At 42.9% G+C, this 26,736-nt stretch overlaps 1 pseudogene; it reads left to right on the top strand.

Annotated features, from left to right (window-relative positions):
- Nucleotides 1-10,355: 10,355 nt before the first annotated feature.
- Nucleotides 10,356-25,318, top strand: LOC138733460 (cytosolic non-specific dipeptidase pseudogene; annotated as a pseudogene).
- The last annotated feature ends 1,418 nt before the right edge of the window (nucleotides 25,319-26,736 follow it).

Here is a 26,736-nt window from a genome sequence, read left to right as displayed (position 1 = left end):
ACCTCCTCTCTTAGCTCCTCCACCATGTGAAGGAGTTCCCCCACTCGAGCGCAGCTTTCACAAGTGGGGCCAGGACCAGAGGCACGAGCCGGTGTGGGAGGGGGGCACTTCCTGCAGCCCAGGGTCTGGGTAGCTGCATGCACCCACTGTGGCTCCGTCTGGGTGGCAGCATCCACCCTGCCTGCTGCAGCACACGGAGCAGCTTTAACCTTCTGACGGGTGGCCACCATGGTCTTCGGTGTCCTCTCTGCGCCCTGCCTTCTCGAACTGCCGCTCAAACTGCCCCGCACCTCTTTGCCACGCTCCTCTTCGCGGTGCTCCCAGGGGCGCAGTTTAAATCTCCCGCGGTAGCTGCCGGGACCGCCCCCTCCCGTCAGGCACCGCGCGGGACCGGCGTGTGGGGCTGTCAGGACCCCCGCCTGGGTTTTTTTATTTTTCTGGGATTTTCCCGGCTCCGGGAAGCTCCCACCGCCTCAAAACGTCCGCCCCACCACAGAACTCACCGTCCTGCTGCTAGATGCTGCCGAAGAAGCAGCATAAGCGAATAAAAATGAGTCCTCCACAGATAAAGAAGCATTTTGCCTCCTAAATTAGGATTAACTATAACAATCCAGATTTTTTTACCCCAGTATTGTTTCATCTACACTTAGAGGGGGCTTGCAGCTCTAACAATATTAACAATGCATCGAATGAGGCCAAGTCCTTGCTCTAAGTAACATTCAGGTATTCTGGGTTATGTTACTGACAGATGTTGTTTGCAGGGAGAGAAGAGCCTGTTTACAGCTTATTGATAAATTTCTCTGTCTGTAGGTTCCTTAAAGGCATTTTGATCTAGTCTTTTAAATGTAAAGGACGGCATTCCTCTGAGTGTCCCATTTTAGCTCCTTCAGCACATTTCATACATAATTTTCAATGCAATTCAATCTTTATTGCCACATAGCACTGTGGATGGAGTAAGGAACTGCCACAACACCTTCATTTTTTTCACAACAGACTGTGTACCACAAACAGATAGGTCTGCTAAGTAACAAGTTTTGGTTTTCAAGTATGACCTGCAAATACAGCAAGAATCGTCCCTAAAAGGTCAGCAGAAGAGAAATATCACTTATTTTATAACTATTTTGATACATACTAGGTGGCCACAAAATAAGGATCCCATTTCACATTGCACATTTCCATTTCATTTAGAATTCATTTTTAACCAACTATTCCCTGATTTTATCAGACCAGTCTCTGGAAGAAGGGTAGAAGAGATTATCAAAAACTATTTTTCTCATGAAAATGTATCTGTCCTCGTTTTTATGTCCAGCCTCAGGAGAAAGGACATGATGGACTTCCTCTCCAATGTTTGGATGTCAGAAGCAAGGGGAAAGAACTCATAATGAAAGATGATGTCACAACCTTTGTCTAAGTGGAAACTTCCTCTTTACTTCTCCTCCTTCTGAACAAGACAGGCACACACACATGTAAATCATAACTGCCAACATAATCCCACAGAATTTCCTATGGTCACTTAATTTGGAAGACAATATTCTCACTGTCTTACATTGAAATTGTTGGGTTGGTAAAAGACAATTGAGAATATGACCAAGCAGAAATTAGTCCAACCCAAATTTGCCCAAACATTGCCTCAAGCTCAAAGCAAATGGAGTCAGGTCATTCTAGAGAAAGTTAGCAGCCAGCCCTCAACAGAGTATTTTCCCCAGAAGCAAAGATAACTAAAGCCCCTTCCTCTTGCAGCTGAATGTAAATGTGGACTTCTGAAAGGACCAATCTAAACATACAGTTATAAGGCTCTAGAGCCTACCCCACTCCTGGAAATCCCATTTGCACATCATGAAATTTTAGCTATGCAAAATTAAAGTTTACAATACATGTATTGTAAAATATATCTGTTACGTTCAAGAACTGTGGAAGATTCCTTTCAAATTATCGCAGATCAATTGCTTGCATGGTGAGAGTTTAATACATTAATTCCCAGCTTACCTGTAGTAAAAAGTTAACTGCTTAGCTTATGCAGGGAGAAGAACATCACAAAGAATATTGTTCTAGAGTCTGCTGCTCATGCAAATATTTGAAGAGAAAAGTAATCCTTTATTAGCAGCTGATTCTCCCATAAGTTCTGCTCCCATTAAAAATATGTGACCACTGGATATATAGGGGAAATTATTGTCCAGCTTCCTCGTTCGAAAACTCAATGGGAGTGAAGTCCTGTAAAAAAAAAGGTGATTGCCTACATTAAGTGGATGAGCAGCTGCAGAGGGGTATCCTTGGATGTGTAGCAGTGAGAAGAGTCAAGTTGGCTCCTCTGGGTACAATGCTCCTTCTGACACAAGGAGCTTCAGGTCAGCAATATGGGCATAACATGCAATGGTCGTTGCTGTCCATGGGAACTGCAGACACTACATTCAGAGGTGCTTGCTGTCTTTCAATTCTGCATGAGCAGCAATGTTTTTTTGAGGACTTCTTTCTTCTCACCACCTCTCACCAGTCCATAGACAGAAGATCAGCCAGAGCTTTGTCTTATTTTCTCTACCTAGGGTCTCACCTTCTTCTGCGATGGCCAGCATTCAGTGAGGACCTTGCCTGTCTGGTTGATCCTGATCCCAGATCTGTATGTTCCTGAATCCAGTTCCTGAGTCCAGCTCCCTCCTTGCTGTGAACCCATTCCCTTGTGTCTGGGGATGGGGGACACGATCTTATATATTTGTATATATTTATTACTTTCTAATTGTTTTAATTTTTATTGTTATAATTTCATTAAAGCTGCATTTTTAGTCTCCAATTCGCAAGTCTTTCTCCTTTAATTTCCCTCTCCCTTTTCCCTGTGAGGGAACAGGGGTGAGGGATTTTGGAAACTCAACTGCAAGGTTTTTAGATGCTAAAGTTTAGCCATGTGGGGCTAAACTGTGACAAGGATTTACAAACCCATCTTCATGAGAAAGCTTTACACTGCTTTGAAAGTATTTGGCCTTGAAAAGAACAACTAGGACAAATTCACATTTAGCAGTGATATGTACTATTTCAGTGCTGTTGTAATAAACTCTCATGAGTGTGACATTTTTTACAGCGTTTTCAGTATTCAGTTCCTCAGAAGCAGAGCACCCGAGCACGTCCATGTCCACCCATTCAAATAGTCTCCACTGGCCTGGCTCTCCTAAATTCATTTTCCCTCTAAGTGGATCCAGAGGGAAGCGTAACAACTCTAAGCAGGGACCATTTTTTAACCTGCACTTCTATAGGCCCCAGCGTAATATCAATTTTTATTGTCAGCTAACTTTGTGATTACATAATAAAAAGTTTCCAAGACTTTGATCATAGAGAAGAGCCAACATCCTTAAAATGTAAATAGTAGCATGGAGAAAATGATAAAGGTTATGGATGGTGGGAAGGTGCAAGTGCTGTAAGATGGTCTTCCTGTTGTGAGAAATGCTCAACTTCCTTTAAATACTAATAAAAATAATTGCTCACAATTGTGCTCGTACTGGCTTTACAGGAATGCTGGGAGGGTAACAACACAGAAGATCACGTAGTTTTCAGCTGTAACAATGAAGAGGGCCCTGGACGTGTCAGAAAGGCAAAAGGGTGTTCAGTATGCTGTATATCATGCATGAAATCAGAGGAGCAGCAGAGTGCCACAATGAATCAGAGAGGCTCCCCCTCCTCCCTGCTGCTTCCAAGGCTGCACAGTGCTGACATGAACTGGAAAAGCTGGAAATGAAAACTGAGTCTTCTCCCAGAATGAGAAGCACTGTAGGCCATTTCTCAAAGCACAGCTTGGGTCTCAGCACCTGCTGTCCTGCACAGATTTTGGCAGGCGCTATGGCAAAAGGGGAGAAAAATCTGACACAAAACCCCCTTGGAATCCATCAGACAATTAATCACAAAACACTTTCTCTTGTTTTGTGGTGTCATGTGTTCTTCTAACACCACCCCTTTCTCCTTGTAAAATAATTTAATTAAAAGATGACACGGGCTTTAGACTTAGCCAAGTCAAGTAAAGATGATATGGGCTCTGATTTAAACCTTGAATAGTTTACAGGAAACATTTAAAAAAAAAAAAAGAAAAAAAAAAAAAGAGAGAGAAGAAAAATAAGTAAGAGAAAAAAAAGAACAAAAAAAATAGCAGTCAATTCTGTATAAGAGCAGTAGCTACCTGCCAAAAACTATGCCCTACACCACTGCAGTAAACCTAAAGAACTGCTCCATGTCCTCCTTCTCCTCCTCAAAAATGTAGGATTTTCAGATTCAAATAATACAGTGAAATGAGGTCTTCACCACCAATGAGAGGCAAAGACAACTTTCCTTTTGTGAGAGCTTGTGAATTACTGGTTGTTATGAATAACCTGCAAGTTACAGATATACAAAAGCAGCTGCAGCACTGGCTTCCTTGTTTCGAGCCAGCTGCAAACCACAGAAGTACTAATCTGCATGGATTTCATGGCACAGATTTCTTGCAAAAGCAGGGCTCTGAGACATGGTCACTTATTACATATTTATCAGAGGGCAGAGTGACACTTCCAGTTGTAATAAAATATCTACCTGCAATTAACTGCTGATTTACAGCCTCATTAAAAAGGTCATTACTTCCCGGTCTTGTATACAGATTTCCCCTACCATCATCTTTCAAAAAAACCTTTTATATAATCTTTTGTTACATTTAATTTTGCTCATGTTGTATAGGAATTTATTAAGAGGCTTGAACTTTGGCTTTTTATAACAGAAGAAGAAAATAGAAAACGCTGCATTTCTTTTTAAAGCCTCAAATAACAGGACAGGAAGCCAATAGAGGGATATTTCATAAAGGAAAACTTCACCAGAGATTGCTGAAATCTCTTATCTCTTGATACAGAAGCTAGATCTTAAAAACAGGTCTTCCCACAATGTATTGGCAAAATAAGAAAAACTCTCCAAACACAATATTTCTTTTCCCTTATCAGGCACAAAAAAATAAACTGAATAAAACATTGGCTAGGCACTTCCATATGGCCAGAAAACACAAGACAAGTACCAACCTGGCTCTTCAGACCACAGTTGCACCTGACAGTCCTAATAGATGACCAGAACCCTGAGGCAGATTGCATGGAAGTGGTACAAAAGTGTCCATACTTTCCGAATAGTTTGTTGATCAAGAAATATTTGATGGAACAAAGGATTCTTGCAAGACTTAGAAAGACAGCACACACCCGTATCATCAAGAGGGGCTTTACTTGCAGTGCTGTATAAAGCACATACACACCAGTCAAATACAAAGAGACAAGAAATCTTTCCTAGTCATGTGTTTGGTAGTCAACAAAGATCTCCGCAGCTGACCTGACCACAAGACGTGAATGGAGGTGCCAGGAGATCTACTCATCCACAGACACTCTATTTTGGCATGAACACATAGCTAAGCCCCTGCAGTGGGTGGGTTTGCGTGTGCAAATTCAAGTCAGGGAAGAATGTGAGAGTGATTTAATCTAGATTTTCGTCGTCTGGGCAGGAGGCCAGTTCTTCTCTCTCTGTCTTGCACTTCATCAAGACAGGTCCAGCCCACTCTGTTGTTTAAAAAGCGATGCCAGAGTGAAGCCGATGGGACATGTCAGTGCTTGTCCTTGGTGCTGCCAAGCTCTGCTCTGCATTCCAGGGAGACAAGCCTGCTGAGAACAGGCCATGCAGCAGAACATCTCTCAGCCTTCTGAGACCTGTTGTCCCTCCAACATAGCAGGAGTGGGCCTGTCACATCTGGGTACCTTGTGCCCAGAGTGATGTGGCTTGTCTCTGGGGGTAAACCCACAGAAAAGATGTTGAGCTCAGGAACTCCAGGATGGTATGGGTCAGTACCTTGGCCAGCACAAGGCTTTTCCTGGAGCCCACCAGCTTCATCATTCTCCACACTGACCCATGCATGCCTTTCATGACCCTCCAGCATGGCCTGCCTTCACCCAAATATCATCATCTTTCCAAGGTGAGCAGTCAGTCCTAGAGCATCAGACATCTTCCCTTGTCAGCTGCAAGGTTTCTCATCAGACATCTTCCCTTGTCAGCAGTCACCAGGTGCTAAGGTACCACAATGCTCCAAGCACCTCAAGTCTTACCTGTCTGTGACAGAGGGTCCTCATCCTGTTCCACTGTATAGTGGAGATCGAGTCATTTTGCCCCATTCATGCCTTTCAGATGGTGACAGATCACTCCACTGTAATTCCACTACCTGCACTGTGAAAAAAAAAAGCCTGGATGGGAAGGATGGACCTGGGGGTGTTGATTGATAGCTGACTGAACACAAGCCAGCAGTGTGCCCAGGTGGCCAAGAAGGCCAATGGCATCTTGGCTTGGATCAGAAACAGCGTGACCAGCAGGTCCAGGGAAGTGATTCTGCCCCTGTACCTGGCACTGGTGAGACCGCTCCTCAAATCCTGTGTTCAGTTCTGGGCCCCTCACCACAAGAACAATATTGAGACTCTGGAGCGAGTCCAGAGAAGAGCAACGAAGCTGGTGAAGGGGTTGGAGAACAAGCCGTACAAGGAGCTGGGGTTGTTTAGCCTAGAGAAGAGGAGGCTGAGGGGAGACCTCATTGCACTCTACAACTACCTGAAAGGAGGTTGTAGAGAGGAGGAAGTTGACCTCTTCTCCCAAGTGTCATGGGACAAGACAAAGGGGAATGGCCTCAAGCTGCACCAGGATAGGTTCAGACTAGATATCAGAAAAAAATTTTTCACAGAAAGGGTCATTGGGCACTGGCACAGGCTGCCCAGGGAGGTGGTTGATTCACCATCCCTGAAAGTATTTAAAAGATGGGTAGACAGGGTGCTCAGGGACATGGTTTCATGGCTGATAGGAATGGTTGGACTCTATGATCTAAGAGGTCTTTTCCAACCTGGTGATTCTATGATTCTATGAAATGGCCACAGGTAGCCTGGGGACATATTAATATCAAGGTGTCAGATATTAGCCACTTTCTTTCGGACACATGAGACCACTGGAAACTCTGCCTCACTTATGTCGAAGAGCAGATGCTATGCCAAATCACTCATAAATGCCAGCATTCTTCTCCCTTTAATAATTTTTTTTTCCTTCGCTCTCTTTTTTTTCCAAGCCACTCACCAGCAGGGCTCCCCCTTGCTCTCTATTCAGCCAATAGCAGTGAGCTCCAGAAGTTCTCCGGATGCCTTCCCATCTCCCACTGGCACCAGGCACAGGGTGCCTTCAGCCCTCCAGCTCCCAAGAGAGGCCCCATGGGGCCAACAAAAGGGGAGGAGAGAAAGGAAATCCCCCCTCACCACCCACCACAGCCAGCTTCAGCTCGCCTCACTTCTCAACACTCCCTCCAACCCTCTGGCTCCATCCTTCAGCTGCACTTGGCTTTTGAAGGAGTCAAAAATGCAGAAGTGACTGAACATGGTCTAAGCAGGTGGCCAAACAGAGGGTTCTAGTTAGGTGCCTTACCCACAACCAGAATTACCCATCTTTTTCATGCATCTTGGAGTAATAGGCAGTGCTGTGGAGGCAGTGAGGCTGACCTGAGCAAGAAGAAACACACCATAGCCTCTGTTCCAGCACCAACATTGTCTTGCTGGACCAGCAGATCCACACACATATTATATATTGAACATAAATATATTCTCTTGCATTAGTATTGGATGTGGAACTGCTTGCAGAAATTTAAAACACAAAAATTCTTAATTTTTACCTGTTTTGTATGAAATAGGGTCACTTCTGTCTAACAAAGTAAACCAAATCTGGGTTTTCTTCCACATTTTAGTGCAAGAATTTTTAGTGGAAATAGGGGAAACGGGAGAGTCAAGGAAACAAGGTGGTATCACTCCAAGACCTGTACTCCTACCATTAATACCCTCTAAAGCCAGGGGAGGCAGATTACAACAACGATTATTTTCTTTGATGGGTGCATGAAATATAAATTACCTGAAGAAGGGCTAGACTCTGTCATGCAGAGACAGAGAAACAACATCAGGGAGCAACTGTCACCAGGTCCTGTGAGACCCAGGACCCTCACGCGTGAGATAAGACATGGTCTATTTCCTCTTCAGTACTCAAAGCTTTGTGCTGGGCCTTCCCTGGGAAGCACCAAGGTGTCACCCATGCAAGCAGCCCTTGCAGAGACAGTCTGGCTGTTGCAGGGAGGCTACTGTGGCTGACAGAGCAGTGCTGGGGCATTGCTGTTTGGAAGCCTGGGGCAGGTCAATGCCACCACTCTTTGCTGGAGAGGGAGGAAACTGCTAAAAAGAAACACAGGTCATCACAAAGAGGTTACTGTGGGAGCTGGTACCTGATTAAAAGGAAAAGCTATGGATCCTTGAAATGGGAAGAAAAGTTGCTCTACAGTGTCACAGGCAGTTGTTAAAAAGAAGGGCTAACAGCTCCTATGTCTGAGCAATGAATTGAGTGAAGCAGCTCATAGAGAAAATATACTCTGAATATGTACTCTGAAATCATTCCTGAGAGAGGTAACTTCTTTAGAGTATCAGAAATTTATCCTTGCAGACCAGCATATGCCCTGAGAAATGAATCCAAAGTAAATAGCATATAAGAAATTAAACCTGCTTCTCCAAATCTGTTGCTGTGCAAGTCTTTCTCTTTCCTCTTTGTTTCTTTCGTGCCTTTCAAATTCACTTCAAAATCTGCATTGCCCTGGGACTCACCTAATGACACCTGAGGGTGTCTAATCTAATGACAGGAAGAGAGGTAAGAGCTCTGACACTTCTGACAGAGATCCTGCTGCTTCATGAGGCAACAAACCTTTCTGTGATGCTGAACACTAAATCAGCCAGAGGCAAGCCTCTTGTTTTGGAGAGGAGATCAAAACACTTCTAATTGTTGTCGCTGTTGTAGTGTTGGTCCATTATCAAGCCTTCCGTCAAGATACCAGTGAGTGTGAGATAGTCCCTTCTTTGGTGTCCAAGCCAATGCCTTATTGTCTATGGCAGCCTGGAAGATGCACAAATAATCCCACCCTGGATTGGAAGGAAGAGAAACTCACATGTAATACTGAATGAACATCCCAGAAATAGTGGCCAATTATTCACTTTGAGTAATGCTGACTCACTTCTAGGTACTTTCCATGTACACACATGTACACTGAGAGAGTGAACAAAAATAAATGCCTGATCTCAAGAAATTTCAAACTAAATATTGTTGTAACCTTTTACTTTACCCAGAGAGAAAAATCAGTCTTCTTTTTACAGAGAGAAACTGTTTGGCCAAGCAGCCAAAACCAGTTGGTTTTGTTTTTACAGGATTTTCAAATCCAGAGATAACAGTTAAAGGACAAGTTTTTAGGGTGTGTGGGGGAGGCCATAAAATTGCAAGTTTATAAAGCCTGAAGTATGTAAGCAAAGACTTGTATAATGCAGGGTATCAACATGTATGCCTGTCTTGGAGGATAAAGCAAAGCTGAGCACAATGTCCATGGCTGTCAGAGAATCATTAAGGTTATAAAAGACCTAAAAGTTCAATAAGTTCAACCACCAGCCCAATAACACCATGCCTACTAAAACATGTCAAAAAATGCCATGTCTACACAAGTTAAATCTTTGTCCATGAAAGCTCTAAGAAAGCAGCAACATCGTCTCAGGGATCCTCAGTATGAGGACTGAGCTGTAATAAGCTGCCCTGAGAAAGGGGCTTGGAAGATAGTGGGATGGATGAAACCACGGTGTCAGGCAACAGCCATGAAGCTAATCATCCCTTGCAAGGTTGATTTAGAAAACAGTATGTCATATGCTGGTGTGTTTCACTGCAGTAGTTCCTTCCCTGAATACACATATGATGGATATATCTAGTCGGAAATCATATGCCAGCCTGCACACCCTCCCAGCAGACTAAGCCCCAGCAGCACTTAATTACCCCCACGAAATATTGGCCAAGAGGCTGCCATTCTGTCTGGAACTGAGTGCAGGTACTGCCTGCCAAGGGGAAGGACGTGGAACATCTGCTTCAATGTGTGAGCCAACAGGCTCTTCACTAATTAAATCAGATAGAAATAAAGAATGCTAGTGATAGTAAGAAAGAAAAATTTAATCCAGATTATTAATATCAAAGCAGATCCAAACTGCTGTCCAAACTGATACACAAAACCTTTCCACTGAAATTGTCCCTCCCCTGCCCCTGGCCCTTTCCCTGATTTTGTTTTGAAACTTCTCATTGCCGTGTGTAATTAAGTGGGAAGCTTTCCACCTCTAGCTCCTCAAGGCATCCAAAATGTGATTCTTTTTTCTTCCTTTCCTAAGCAAGAGTTAGTGCTAGTGCTCCTGCATTGCATGAGGGAAATGGGGGTACAGGAATTATGGCAGGCTGAAAGCCACAGCCAAGGCAGCTCAGAGGCTACACTGCCCTAACCTAGTTCACCGCAAAGGGGCATGGACTGCTTGCCACCACCTCAGGTATTTCAGGCTGTCCTCACAACAATGGAATCATCCCAGTGTGAGGCATATAATAGTTGCATTGGTCTGCAGCAAAGCCTCCAGACAAGGCGGGATCACCCAGATCTTACTTGCCCACTATCAGGCAAACTGTTCCCAGCACCACTCAGAGGTCTTCTCAGACTTGTGCTCACCAGCTGGTTGTTGTTACAGAAATAAAATGATTTGTTAGAGAAATAAAAGCTCTTAGCAGCCTTGGATACCTGCTTACCTGCAGGGCAAGGAAAGCAAGAGCTTTGTGCATATGGGCAGCAAAAGTGGAGATGCATTTTGTGAGGCCAGAGGGCAGGCAGGGGGAGATTTCCCCACAGGTTTCACTAGAACTACCTCCCAGCCCAGCACCCTCCTCATCAAACAAGAACCTCTTCAACTCACCAGCAGCTGGCAAAAACAGTCAGGCATCCTCAGGCTGGTAATGTCTCCCCATACCCCTGTGCCGGCACTTCACCTGGTCACAGCCTGGAGGGAAATGGCTGGTCTGGCTGGGACTGGCTCTCAGGCATTGCCGCTGCTGGCTGAGTGAGGTATTTCTTGTTTTAATTGGGAGCAACAGAGTGGATAATTCACAGGGGGATTTACCAAACTGCAAGGATTTTGTCAGGAAAGATTTTTGTCAGGGATTTTATAGAAGCCTTCTTTGGAGAGAACACGTTGTGCCTGACATCCATGCAGTTCATTTGGCTCAGGAGACAACTTCTTATGCAGGGTTGTGCTTCTCCTTCCCTTTCATCCATGCCTCTGACCTTTCCTGTGACAACAAATGGCAATTCAACAAGTAGCCCTCCTGAGAAGTGACACCATGCATTTGCAGGAGAGGAAAGGATGAGAGGGAAGGTGCTCACTGTCACTTTTAACAGTGCAGCAGGTTTGTGTAGCTCCACGTATCCAGCATCCCTGATGGCATTCTGCAAATTGCTGTCCCAGTGTCAGAACCAACTGCAGCTACAGAGAAATGAAAACTCACATATGCATAATCTTTGCAGGCATCATCAACAGTATGAGGCAAAACAACTTTTAAACACTCATGTTTCAGCCACTCCAAATGCTGGAAACACCATCAATGTTAAATCTTATCATAGTCAATTAACCTTGATATTTTTCTTCAGTGCAAAGCCAGCCAAAAATTTTCAGTATTAGAAAAGTCTACGTATTGTTGCCATCTATTTATCCTCTCCCTACTTTTTTTTCTTAGGCATTTTGTCTCACTATTTGAAGGACTTGAGAAACAGCACTATCACTCCATAGGGAATTCATCATCAAAGGCTGCAACAGAGGCAGCTTGCCCAAGGGCAGAGAACTACAATAAATACAATGTTTTATTGGCATCTGTACTACTCAGAATTTAAATTTCCAGTGGTCTTGGTCTTGAGTCACAGGGCTCATAACACTCAGTATCAGCAGAGAGGTAAGAAAGATAAGTGCTCATTTAACCATTGAGCAGAGAAATGAAATAGATCCATTTAATGCACAGCCTTCTCTCCCATAAGACACTGCTGTGATACTAACAGTCTCATTTAGACTTGGAAATCACTTGGACACCAAGCTGTATTTATGGAAGTGGAAATACTGTCTGATTTTCAAATTATGTATGCATGTGCAGAGGCAGGACACAATCTAGAACCAGCAAGTTTCAGCACAGTGGGACTTTCCTGGTTCTGAAAAAACTTCAACACTGTCTCTCTGGTTTTAGATCCATAGTACCTCAAATGTGTCACATACACACTGGACTCCCTAATCTTCCTTCATTTGAGGTTACCTCACTGACTCCCTAATACTCCTGTATATGGGGCTTTTAGGCAATTCTTTCAACATTCATCTCTCTGATCTAAAGACATTCAACAACCTCCAACAATAATCTTGAATAAGTTTTTTAATTCCATTGAACGTGTGTTCTTCAGTTTCGCTCAGATACAACAGGCTCCATATCTGTTCTTCATGATTCCCTTATTGGTAATACGCCCTATTCGAAATACGTAAAAGGTAATACGCTTTTATTCGAAAAGCCCTAGGAGAGGTCCAGTGATGTAAAGCATCTACCAGAGAATAACGAGGAGAAAGAAAAGGAAAACAACATCTAACACCAGACCCGAGGTACTGCTGACATCATTGCACTTCCAACCAATGAGGGTCCATAAGACAGTGCACCTTTCCCCTTATAATTATCCTTCACTTTTCCAATGCCCTCTAAAACTGCACAAATTATAATAACTTGTTTGTTCAGGGTGCTTTAATGAATCAGGCTGCATTTTCTGGTTTTAAATACATGAAGTCTGACATTTCACTCTCTAGGACCTAATCTCCTGCATCTTATTATGTTGCACTTTGGGCTTTGTTAAACAGTAAACAGATTCAAAATGCCTTGCATAACATATGTAGAAGCAGCTTCTCTCTATAAGTATCAGTAGCTGAGGGAAGCGAAAACAAGGAGGGAAACTTTTGAGACACTAATGGTGTGCATCAGGGGAAGGAACCCTCAAGTTTGATTCAACTAGGTCTTATTAGAAGCAATTGCAATGGTGAATCACTGATCGGCAGGACAGGGAGATTGTCAGGTTTGATTTGCCGCTTGTTAGTATCAGCTCTCACAGGGACCCACAAGCATCTTGCAAGGGATCATCAGGAAGAGATCAATTACATACCATCCCGTGCTGCAGGAAATGTCTGCTTACCTGCCAGCACCCACAGGCTCAAAGAACATTTAAGCCATACCTCACCTGCTGTTTCCAGTAACACGCCATTCATGCTGGAAAGGCAATAGTTGTTCATGAGTGTCCAGGAAGTGAGGATACCATCTTTGAGATCTTTTTTTCTAGTGCAGACTTACAAAGTATACTGGATAGGGATCATAGGAAAATGTGGACAAAGATAGAAGTAGTGCTGTTCGCTTTCTGCAGTCACTAAAATAAGCAATATCAACCTTGCAATAAAGGTAGCCCTCTTTCCTTCAGAAAAAGCCAAGGGGCCAGAAGTGCTGGAGTCACTTCCAGATAGGGCATTACTACAATGGTCTTCCCAGGGGTTGAGGGAGAAGGGCTGGATTGGACAGACGGACACTTGTGTCCCAGGGTGACCCAACAGTGTCAATTTCTTCTGCCCCCACTGACTCCATTCACCTGGGAGCTTAAAATCCAGACCATCTCATCATTTGTGGTCACCTGAAATAACTCCAGCCTGAGAGCCATGCCTGAACTGCAGCCTTCACTGGCTGATTTCTGCCACAGCATGGCTGTGATCCTGCAGTCCCTGCTGGTTTTCAACATGTTCATAGAGAATGACTGGCACTTTGGCATCCTTTCCTGCACATCATATGTTTGGCAGAGATTGGCCTCCTTTGGAAATGACTGAATAAGAGTTGCTGGTCAAAAGCTAGAGTCAGGTATGTTGAGTACAACTTTCCATGACTTCAGAGTCAGCTGTGTCACTATAAAGGATGGAATTGGGGTTTAAGCTTTCTAATCCCCCTACAAAGCCAGCATTTGAATTAAAAAGTAGGCTGTAAAGCAAAGAAAGTGATTTCTCTAGTTATTGAATGAGTTGCTCAGCCTTTCAGCTGTCAAAGGGAAAGTACTGACGTCGATAGAACAGTCCAGCTCTGTTCTACAGATGAGTCTCTAGTAACATCTAGAAGACAGGAAGAGTAGCTCTGTCCATGGTCTTCCATGTTGAAGAGTTTTTCTCCACCCCCAAAGCCCCTAACTGCTATACTAAACTATTTGACTGCAATGTGTGAGTTGCCTCAGGCCAGAACTTGCCCAGTGTAATGAAGAGCCCATTAGTATGATCTCCACAGCTCTTCTGTTGATCTGAAAGTTTGTCTCATTGCTCAGGGACAGCTGAAAATAGTGTCAGATAACATTTCAGACCAAAGACTCCTAGAAAAGTCTCAGAACAATGTCATGGCAATGCTTTCATGCTTAATTATTCCTTCAGTATTAATTATTCCTTCAGTAGGCTAACTTTGGCTCCTAAACTCAGTTGCTTAAGCAGTATGTCAGAGACCTAATACCCCACCTCAGTCAGTGACATTAGGGTGTCCGGTACCATCAGGCAATTTCTATATGTCCGTTATGAAAGTCAGCATTTGACTGTTAGGATTTTTCTTTGTCCTTTCTTTTTGACTTCTCAAGCTTGCCACTCCAGAGTATTTGTTGCTGACTTTTCAAAGCAGGAGGCATTCAGCTTGTCTCTGAGGACAGCAGGTGTATTGGTTTTATGATATTTTTCATCTCGTTTTCTCCTGCTGTCTTGTTGAGGTGACAGAGGAAGGGAGCAGCTTTGTAGGCATCTGGTAGCCATCCAAATTTAATCAACCACACCACAGCTGGTGATGCTCATACTGGCAAAAGGTCTACCTCCATAATGATGTATTTGGAGGCACACGTGGCTTAGGCAAGAGACCTGGTCCTGACACAAGTGTGAAGCTTAGTTGTAGCTATGCACTGGAGGTGGGATGAAGATACTTAGGGTTTTCCCTGGGTTTTTACCTAGGTTTTATTATCAGAGGAAAATGAAGTTATTAATTCAGTATTGTTCAAGTTTTATTGGTTATCTGTATTACATACACTGGTAATGCTTTCTTCTTTGTATGAACAAGCATTTTTATTCCAATTGACTGCATTATTATTTAAAGAAAATTATTACTTGATGAAAGATAAATCTCAGCTTCTTAAACACTTCAGTGATAATCATCCGGTTTTTCCTTTTCTCCCTTGGGTGCTAGCAAAACAGGAAAATCAATGAACATCTGACATTTTCCCCAAGAGGTATTCACTTCTGTTTTTGTTAAGAGTGCTCAGATCCAATCATTCATCTTTACTTTAAAGAAAGAGTTGTCAATTTCACACCAACCATAGCTACTTGTGCTATAGTAAGTACAAATATATTATCCATAATTTGAATGTGGAATTATTATTTATGTCATCCAATTAATTCTTGCAGAATTACCTAGGTACTTGACTAACCATTTGCATATAAAAATATGTTGTTTTGCTTGATCAGTTGAGAGCTTATGCATAGAAATAGCCCTCCAAATGTATGTTAACCACATATTCTAAGCTTTTGAACTATTACTGTTCAAATTGCAGAAACCAAGTGCTATACTCCCTGTTTAAACAAAACTTCATTTCACTGACATCTGAATAATGATTTTGTCTCAGCCAATTTTTTTTATTCAAGTCAGTAAGATATATTATTTATCTTAAGACAGGGTTGTGCCTACTTAGAAGTTACAGATGGTTGTAAAGCAGACATTCTGTTTCCCAAAACCAGAATATTTTTTCATATCGTTTCAGATATTCTGAATTTCCAGTGATTTTTCAAAAAGCTTTTCCCAAATTAGGAAAGCAACATCCCTCTCATTCACAGTTTTTAAAAAATTGAATTTTAGAGATGTTCAGCTAATTTTTTCCTGTTCTAATCCTTTCAAATAGAAAATTCCTATCAGATTGTATAGAAATTGGCACATTCCTGCAAAGCACTGACTTTTTAGTTTAATTGGTGTCTTCCTACGGAGTATCCTGTAGGAAAATCTTTTTATCTCACAACATTTCCAGGCTTCTCTTCAAAGGCTTAGCAGTGCTGCTCCTCCCTGCTGAGGGATGAAAATGCCTTTCCCTGATGTTTGGTGGGTGATATTTAATAAATTCTTATGCATTATTGAATTATAACAATAAATCTAAACATTTGCATAAAGGCAAACATCAGAGTGCAAACTCTCTAACCCACCTTGTAAAAGGCCATGGAAGCTCCCTGGATATATTTTATTTTCATTGGCACAGACAGCAATTTGGCTTAGTGGCTGCCAGCTTAAGATGGTTTATAGTGGCTTTGTGGCAGGAGATTGAGGTGAGGGAGCCAAAGAACACAGGTAGATCTGGCCATACCTCTATATGCTGATGAAACCAGGACCATGGAGACTATCAGAGCACCAGCATCTCCTAACCCAATGCTTCTAGGTCAGATCTAAACTGCAATCGAGACTGTTGTGAATCTCAGTGCTCCAAAGGCAGAGATGTTGCAAGTGGTGGGAGGGGGAGATGGCAAAGAGCTTGGCAAGACTTCAGCCTTTTCTTAGTTCTGTTAAGGACAAAGAGTTTCCACCGCCCAGTGGTTTCTCAAGTGTCAGGCTAGGGTTTCTTGTTAAAAAGCCATCTCCTGATCTAAGTGTCTTTCTTGGAAATGCAGGTTCAACAACTGTTGAACCAGAGATCCAGCCTGAGCTGAGAGCTTCATGCTATTCCAACTAGATGACTTCCATCTGAAGGTTTGATCCTGCCATTAAAAAAAGTCTCATTAATTAGACAATATTCATTTCATTAACTCTGCTTTCAGAATATAAGAGCTTAACAGCAGGGACTGATTATTCTTTTCAGTGCAATGTAGTTGTTGGTTTTTTTTTTATGATCCAGTTGGGAAATACTTTTGGGAAACACTTGTTCAAAACAAATCAAGACAAAAAAAGATTTTTTTAAGCCAAGGAATAATACTCCAAAAGAAATATTTTGGCTAGAGGAGGTTGTGCTGGGTGGTACTAACGACGTACCTTTGTTGCTGCTCTAAATTCAGGGTGATGAGAAGTGCAGTAAACTAGAATACCATTCACCATGGGGTGATTTGGACATGCACACACATGTAGCTATGCACCCTCATTTAGTCTTGCACCCTCATTTATTCTTCCCATCTGTGTTTCCCTTCTGCATTAGATGCACTCCAAGCCTCTTCAAAACTGTTGGTAAACTTTCCATCAACACACATAGACTGTGGACTGGGTCATGCAGGCTTGCAGTGTATGTCCATTCAACACGCTGAAATAAAAACAGGCAGTCAGGAGGGTGTGGGCAACAAATCCCCTAGATCCATGCTACTAATTTGAGAGATGGATTATTTTGTTTTGTTTCTAAAAAAAAAGAAAGAAGAAACGAATTGCCAAGGTCTCAGGTAGGAAGGGCTGTAATATGTGAGAATTTCATTAATAGGGGATATTAAATTTTATTATAGCAAGGCAGCACAATTAATGTGAAATGGTCTGAGAAGGAAGCAGGTTATTAAACTCCAATTTGATTATTAACCCTTAGGATAGCAATATAACTGCTATTAGCAGATAAAATTTTGGCTCCAGCCTGTAAGGCTTTCTAATAAATGCCTTCAATGAGGTATGCTGAAAAATAAAAGACGTTTTTCTGAAGGGCTTGCTTATGTGAAAACCTAACAGAGAAGGGCGACATTTCAAAGGCAACAGATAAATAGATGCTAGATGTTCAAAAATGCTGCACTATCCATCTGGGACAAAGTTCTTGCTCCCGAGCCTTTGCAGCTCCCCATGTGGAGCTGAATCCTCTGCTTGGTGAGGACCTGCAACACTGCTGGCAGAAAATCTTCCCCTTGGCATTGCCAGGTGCTGGAGAAACTTTGGAGGGCTGGAAAAGCTGCAGGAAAGCAGGAGCAGGCAGAGTGGGAAGAAGTGGAAGGGTTTTCCCTTGGGATGGGGCTGGTGTCCTCAACACTCTCCATGAATTTGCTAGCTTTTTATGGTGTTGGATCAGAAAGGAGAGTCCTTCAGCTGAGAGGATGCCAGGGGAAGAAAGCAGATCGAGCACAGCAGGGATGGAATGAGCCGTCTGGGGCTGGACTACAAGACAGTGAGAACAAATGGGAGCCCCTCAGACACCCTACATTTTACGTGCTTTTCTCCAGTTGTGAGACATGGGTCATCAAGCCCTGGTCAGTAGAGTGGTGACAAGTGGAAAATTCACCATTCGTAAGACCTGGTTCAGAGCTTCCTTTAGTATCAGCATGTCAACTTCTAACTTCATAATCACTCTGGCTTGTCTGGAAGCATTTTCTCTCAAGGCTTTAAAAAGCTGAGTCATTATTTTAAAGGCAGCCTCCACCAGTTATCAGGTTTATGGCCACAGACAGAGTACCCCAGATGCACTGCTGATGTAGCAAAGCCCATGCTCTTATCTTGCACTCAGGAAACAAGCCCTCACTGTGACCAATCAGCAGCCTTCAGAAGTCTGTATGCAGACCCTTGCTGTATGTAAGCACAACACACAGCGCCACTTGCCCACCTCTAAATATGAGAGGCATTTTGCAGACTTCAAGGTTTCAGCTCCTTCCTCAGGCGGGTTTCAGTCAATGTGAGCTGTGGCTGTGTAACCTGGCCCACAGGCAAAAACTTTCCAGGAGATTTAATTTCTCAGTCTTATTCTTTGAGATTTTCTGTTTCTCAGTATAAGTGTTTCATTATGTTATATAGTGTCTTGACTCTGGGGGAGCTGTATAAATGTAAGTACTGTTATATTATTTTACTATAGGTTCTGCTTTCCAGCAATCAATAAAGGTGTTTACCTGATAATCTGGGTGCCTGATAGTATTGCGGTATCCAGGACCAAGGAGAGAATGTGACCACACATACTACACTGTGAAAACCTGGCAGTTTTTGCCATTGCATTCTGTGGAGTCAAGATTTTATCCTACAAATCTCGGAAGTGTCTCCAAATGAAAGGGCAGCAGCACACAGCAAGAAAGCTGAGACAGTCCGTCAAGTGCAGCAAAACTGGAAGACATGCGATTGTTGCAATGAATAAGGGTGCCAAACGGTATACACAGCTCCATTTCCTTTTTTGGAGGGTATGTAGAGAAAATAGCAGGTTGCATTAATAGGAAGTCAAGGCTGAAGAACCTGCTGAATGATGCTGCCATGAAGGAGACAGTTGTAGGAGCTCTCTGCCACTGAGTGCTTGTGTGATTCTGCTCAGCTCACTCCTGCTATTTCTTCATTCATTCTTTATCTTGTCTGTCACATTGGATGTCCAAATGAAGAGTGCACAGCACTATGTTTTGACTGCATGCTGTGCTGTCAAATGCTTAGGATCATGAAAAAACAAGTCCTACCCAGCTCACATCGGGCACATAGAGCTTGGGTGTGCCTTTTGTCTGTAGTATCATTCTCTGCTCTTCACTCAAATATGCCATTCTCAGATGCAGCAATTAATCTTGGACAGACAGAAACAGAGGAAACCCACGCTGCTGTCTTGGACAAGGTTTGTGCACTATAAATATGGCATGAATGTGTTTCTTCTCTGTAAAAAGAAGAAAACTTCAGATTAAATGACCACAAACTTGTAATTAATACTGCACTGTAATGAACATATGATGCTGAGTTAAGGTTGTCTCAAACTACAGACAGGTTCACCAGTCAGTTAACACCAGGCATTTGCGCTACTCCTTCCACCAACACAAATGGAGGAGAATTAGGCATGATCACCAGATTGCACTTTCATAGGAGCAGCTAGTACCCATGAAATGAAGTGCATAACTGCTGAATGTTTTTAATCCAGCTGCAGGAAGTCAAGTAATAAACAACCTGCCACAGAGTTACAGGAGACAAAAATAACCTTCCACCATCTGCCCAGGAGTTATGACCCAAACCTGGAAGCCCTGAGGCTGGGTCTGCTGCACTCTTGCTATGTGGCTTCCTATCCCCAGCTCCTCCAGCTTTACTCTCTGTGTGCATGCACAGTGATGGCAGATACAGGCAGATAACAGATACCCTTAACCCCACGAGGGAGGAGCTGAGTGATTTCAACCAACACTCACAGATGGGAGATTCTCCCACCTTTGGCAGCACCTCTGAGAGGCCGAATCTCATCAGCATCATGCTGGTCAGTTTCTCTGGCCTGTACAACAAGGATATGCCAGGAAGAGTCTTACGTAGTGAAGAGGAAGGAATTGTCATCCCATGGAGATGAAATCTGAGCATTCGCTCTTTATCTCAGGTCTAAAGGTGCCAGGCTTCAGGGCATCTCAGACCACCTCAACAGCCCATCTTGTTGAAAGGTAAAGTCCAACAGCATGATGTATTCCTCTTCTCAAATCTTTCCCTCTGCTGAGACTGTGGCCAAATTTTGGATTGAGAGTGCTTCTCCTTTTGTGATTGAATCTCATTATGTGGCCTCCAGTGCTCTTTTATAATGTTCTTCTCCTCTATTCTTCTCTACACTTTGAAGTGGTCTTGCATGAAGCAGCATGACATAAAATAAAAAGACACTCGTTATTAACATAAATGAAACACTTGGTTTCAATTATCTTCTCCCTCTCCAGTTCTGAGGAGCGAGAAATCACTCATAAATGTGGCGTTTTAAGAAATTTCAGACTCCACAGAGTGAGGGAAATGAAGAAAAACAGGCCTTGAAATATTGAGCTTGTCACGGCATATAAAAAGATAAGAGAGAAAAAGAGCCTTGCTGGGATGCTTCCAAGATGCGTAGCCAGAGCTGCACAGGTTGAAGAAAAAAAAAAGAACAAAATTAAACACCAAAGCAGATCTGTCCATCAAGAGTTTAATTTAGAATTGGCTCTGCCACTGACCTAGAGACAACCTTTGGAAAGTCACTTTGCCTCTTTGCATTTCTGATTTCCCATAGACTGTGATTTTGTCTGTTTGACATATCAACAGAGGAACTGAAGGAAGAAAAGATCTCTTTGGGAAAGATCTTTTTCCTGACATATCTCTATAGTGCTCCCAGCTTCAGGAGGTTATTTGTAGGCAGAATTTCTCCAACTCCTCCACAACAGGAGGAGTTCATCTCTTTCTTGGTTCTGCTAGTTTTACTATCATTCTGTCCCCTCTTCCCTTCTACTAGATAGTGTTTAACCTTTAGAAATAGCATGCACAGCCTCTTGAACTGGAGCAATAAAAAGCCTTAACAGTATGCAAAACAGAAATCCATCCGACTTCAGGATAGCACAAGCCTACTATTCCAGGTTGTTCCGTAAAACCGCCCATGACAGTATGGAATGCAGTTAGCTCTGGTTTTTTTCATCTCTGCTTAAAATTTATCCCATTGAACCTACGATGTGATACACTGCACTTGGCATTTCTAGGGCTTGCACAAGTCTTGAAAAGAGGACTATAGCAAAATCCTCTTTGTGGACTGCAGCATTGGCTGTGGAACTCAGCAGAATGATGCCCTTCTCCCCCTTCATTTGAAACACCAAAACTCTCGCTGAGAAATTGTAGGTCCAGGGTATAGAGGTAGCTAGGCTGAACAGTTTGCTTTATGCCGGCTGCACCAGTGAGGAAACAGTTGGCTAATTGAGTGCTTTGTGATCCTTGAGAGATCACAGAATCACTAGGTTGGAAAAGACCCACAGGATCATCGAGTCCAACCATTCCTATCAAACACTAAACCATGCCCCTCAGCACCTCATCCACTCGTCTTTTAAACACCTCCAGGGAAGGTGATTCAACCACCTCTCTGGGCAGCCTGTTCCAGTGCCAAATGACCCCTTCTGTGAAAAATTTCTTTCTGATGTCCAGCCTGAACCCCCCCGGAGCAGCTTGAGGCCATTCCCTCTTGTTCTGTCTCCTGTCACTTGGGAGAAGAGGCCAGATCCCTCCTCTCCCCAGCCTCCTTTCAGGTAGTTGTAGAGAACAATAAGGTCTCCCCTCAACCTCCTCTTCTCCAGACTAAACAACCCCAGCTCCCTGAGCCTCTCCTCATAAGATCCCTTGTCTCTCCTGAGGTAGAGCACAGATGTTTAGAGATGCATAGTTCCTCAACACAAGGGTGTAAGGAAGGGAGGGAAGCAAAATGTCACGTGTGGCAGAAGAAACTTTAAGTAAACTAAAGGCTATTACTCATATGAGAGCCAGAACCTCCAGCCAAGCTCTCCTAAAACGAGTCTTTAAGGTAATTGCCCTGTGGCAGAGAGATGGTGTAGGCACTCATGGGACAGCTGTTTGGTTTTGTATTATGAGAATGATTTATTATAATAAAATCAAGAAACTTTATGGAAAGTAGGTAATTCTGTGGGTAAGGAAAGCATGTTTCTTTTCAGCTTTTTCAGATTTCTGGCCCTTATTTTGTATATGTACTTGCAGCAACAGTCCCAGGGAATGGTGAAGAGCAGAGCTTGATGCTCAGAGGTGTAAGTGCATTTGTTGTGCTTTCCTTTGATGTCAGCTTATTGTGTAGAAAAAATCTATAAAGCATGATGAGGCAAACATGTTTGTTTTACCCTGTTCATCTCTTTAGCAGGCAATATTGTTACACTTGCACTATCGATATTACAGAAATGGTATAATGCAGGAACAGTGGGTCTTTGGATAATATCCCTGGAAAGATGTATCTCTGCTCTAATACTTCAAGAATCTGGAGATTTATGTCAGATGTATCTTAAGTATCCTTGGTAGGAGGGGGACTAGGCATACAAACATTTTTAGAGGAGTGGAGTAGCCATTAAAAATTACACACAGAAAAGAAATTTGCATGTGTTCATCCATCTTGTGACCAACATGGTCTTAAGCCATGATAATAAGGAAAATTGGTCACAGCACATAGTGCTATCTGGAGTAACAGAAGGGGGTTTTCAGGCATCCTAGCTCTTCCTGCCCACCTCGCCGATGGTGTCTGGACATTAACCATGTGACTATTGAAGTTTGCTGCCTCCCATTTGAGTCCTTCACCAGCAGCATGTCAGATGCTGCTTTCCCACCTCTGATGAAAATGCACTTTTGGGTTGACAACCTCCTGCAGGATGGCAAAGCCCAAGAGCCAAAGTGCTGACCCATTGCAGTGCCTGTACTTTCTAGTAAACTCTTTGCTGGCTACTTTGAGAAGGTGGTGGGCATAGAGCACGGGACTGGGTCTAGGAAAATACCCTTCTCCTTATATCCATGGCATGAGGCTAATCACTCCATCCCACTCTTCTTTCACTTCATATCCATCAGGTCTCTGAGGTGAAGGACACAGGTGGGGGTTATGTCCCTGTCACATTGTAGGACCCATGGAAGTCAAATACTCAAAGTGGTCCAGTTTTTTAATCCCTGGGGCTCCACATAAGCCTCATTCAATTTCAAAACAGAATACAATGCTGTAAAATCATCATTTTCCAGTTAAAATAAAGCAATTTTGATGCAGGTAGGGACAAGGAGTGTATTTACAGAGAGAATGTGTTTTATCTTGCTTTCTATTTGCAGAGATTTCTGTCTTGGTGTATAGGGTGGGAGAATATGTCCTGTAAAATCAGGACAGATGATCTTTTGCAGATATAAAGCCAAAAAACTCCACAGAATGGACAAAAATCCAAAAGCTTCAAAAGGGTGTTTCACTTAGGTTTTCACAGAGATTAAAAGTAAAAGTACACCATGTGATATTACATGCAGTTGACCTTTCTCTTTCCTGTGTTTGTTGTTAATAAATCTCCATGACAGACTTTTTGAATATATTAAACTTCTGCACTTGGTTTCTTAAATGAGTTGAATAAGCAATGTTTTTCATTAGAGACCCATAATCATTAGCTTTGCCTGCATCCCACTGAACAAGGAGCAGAGTTGGAAATGTGCCCCAAATTCACTGTCTCCTTTCTCCCAGAAAAGCACCTTCCATCCTCTGCCAGCTCTTAGCTCCAGCTTGGTTTTCCACCACCAAAGAGCTGCCCACAACTCTAGATTTCCTCCCCAGCACAAACTGTTCCAGACCTCCTTCCTCTGAAGGCTGCAAGTCTTCATTTCTGTGCTGCTAATTACCTCTGTCATTTAGCTATGCAATACAAAGAGCTGCTCAGATACACACCAGAGCATGGCCAATGCATTCCCCACAAATAATAAGCTGTCACCTTTGCAGTGGTGAAGTCCCCAGAACATGGCACACGTACTACCTTCAGGAATTTGGCCCCATTGGTTTGTCATCCTGTGCAGCTGGGGAATAAGAGCTTTCTATTGAATGTCAGCTCTTATTTATTAGAACTTGCAGTCAAACAATAGCCCACACACAGGGAGTGTCTGGTGGACCAGAAAATATGCATGCAACTCTGTAAACACCTCAGCCTTGTTTTTGTGTGTGCATGAATGCAAGGGACACTCTCTCCTTCATATTCCACATGCTATTTCTAGACTTCTGCCTATTAAATGCTTTTATTCTCTGGATTGCTGTTCCTCTTCCCTGAAAACCACAAAAAGCAGAAATACAGGCTATATTGAACTGCCACACTCCTGAAGAATATTTCTCTGTTTAAGCAGATACTATCTCCCAGTGCCATGCTATTTTCTGCTTATCCTCTTCTGTTGCTGATCCAGTGCAGGTGTGTCATGAACTGCCAGTGGGTTATAAGAGATAACAGACTTTATGTTTGTTTTCATGTTGTGAAGCAAAAAGCAGCATAGAAGACCCATGTGTCTTTGGGAGGAAGAGGCAGGGGGACAGGAGGGTGTAAGTCACCAATTTTATCCAGTTCAAAAGCAGAACATTTGGAAAAAAAAGGGATCATATTCCTTGTAAGCGACCATCTTCTGAAGTTTCATGGAAACTCTCCTGTTAATGATTTCAGATCTGCTTCTAAGAGGAAGAATATGCAAAAGATGTAGAAGCAACAAAACTGTTGCATGATATGAAGAGAGATATCCTTAGGTACCCTTCCTTGCCTCTCCATTGAATCGAAGGAGCCTTCTCAGCTTCTGGAGCCAAGACTGTGATTCCTAGGAAAGTGATTGTCAAGTTCCCAGTCAGGCTTTTGCTAAACATGAGTCCTGAAGAAGTTACAAAGCATGTTGAAAGCTACACGAGGAAAAAGTTTAGAGAGCTGCATAGCCCAAACAAATTCAGAGTGTACTTAGGCCATGATGGAAAATCCTGAGTGTCACTCTTCAACCATTCCCAATACTTAGCTAGTAGAAAGGCCATAAAAACAGGTTTTGGAGCTGAGCTAGACCTGATGAAGGAGGGAGGAAGCATTCCCGTACTTTTCATGAAGCAACAGGCAAGAATGTCATGCTGCTTCATGTTGGAGCTGCAGATGATGGTGCCCACTCTCAAAATGAGAGATCAAAAAAAAAATATTTGCCTCCCCTAGTGGGAGGTGTCACTGTCCATGGCAGGGGGATTGGAACTGGATGATCTTTAAGGTCCCTTCCAACCCAAACCACTCTATGATTCTATGATTCTGTAGAAGGTTTGCAAATGAGGTAAATTACTTACAGTGTCGCACTGATAGAAAACTGTTCTTCAGCATTGAAAGACAGTTTTGATAGAGGAAATTGACACTTGCCAGCACTCCTGCCTTCCCAGACTCACCTTTAAGGAAGCCTAAAGGCAAAGGATGGGCAGACAAAACAGGAGAAGTCCTGTTGCTTCCAGCATTACCTGATGAAGAGTCCCAATAGCAAAGTAAATTTTCTTTAAGTGATGCCACTGAAAATCTAGGTTTATAAACTTCACTTACTTGCTCACTTGCTTAACCCAGAGCTACTGCAACTGCACTAGGATGTAGAAACCAGTGAAATAGCGTACCTACAGGCAGATCAGCCCATTCGTTCTTCCAAACAGAAGTAGACCCCTCCTGGACAATAAATACTGCTCTCAGAAGCTTGGCTAAAACATGTGGAAATGGCCTAGATGTTGTGCTGTCAGGCATATTACTTTCACCATAATTTTGCCCCCCTTGTCCTTAAGAGGTGTCCACTGCTTATGAGCATGGGTTTCCTTGTGAAGACAGCCGCAGTCATTGTAATGCTCCTTATGGCATTTATTAGAGCTACACAAAGAACTGGTGATTTTTTTAACAATTGTTTGCTTGTGTGTGAAAATCTGGCCTTTTCATGTGCCTCAGATCAGGCACCTGAAATCACCAGCCATTGCCAGAAGTCTTAGCCTCAAGGCACATTGCCCTTAAAAATTTTACCAAAAACCAGAGGAGAATCAGGAAATACATCTGTGTCTCCCTAAATAGCTATAGAGCCCTAACACTGTCCAAGACAAGAGAAGCCCAAACGAAATGTACAAATTAAAGCCAAAGAAGGACATTTGAAATAATTAAGAGCAGACATATGATTTAAAGCTGCGTAATGTTCATAAAGGCCACTGAATATGACAAGCGCCTCCAGGAATGCATCCGACACCATCCCCAATAATGGGAAAGGAAGATTTTTGTAAACGTGTTTATAAACATCTTGGGGGATCACTTAAGTAGTAATCACATGGGGATGCTCTGTTGCTTGTTCCATTATATAGACAGTCTGACTGAAAATCTAAGTCCTGGGCTGTAAGCATTTTTCCCTTTCTTGTGTACTTATTGTCTTAAGCTTTTTTTCTAATTAGCCGATTCAAAGCCTCGCCAAAGAAAAGTTTATATGACATTGTTGCCACAAGAGTTCTTGCCAAGAAAATGAGCAGGACAGATGCTGGCTGACTTGTTAATTCACTCACTCAACAAAAAGCTATGTGGATGATTTTGTTTTTCTCTAAGGTGCAGACTGTCGCTTTCCTCCATGCTTTCTTGGACCTGCATGGAACACATGTATAATACAAGATGTTGC

Source organism: Phaenicophaeus curvirostris, chromosome Z (genome assembly GCF_032191515.1).
Source record: "Phaenicophaeus curvirostris isolate KB17595 chromosome Z, BPBGC_Pcur_1.0, whole genome shotgun sequence".
Lineage (NCBI taxonomy): Eukaryota > Metazoa > Chordata > Aves > Cuculiformes > Cuculidae > Phaenicophaeus > Phaenicophaeus curvirostris.
Note: the sequence above shows the minus strand (reverse complement) of the source record. Positions and strands in the feature narration are given on the sequence as shown.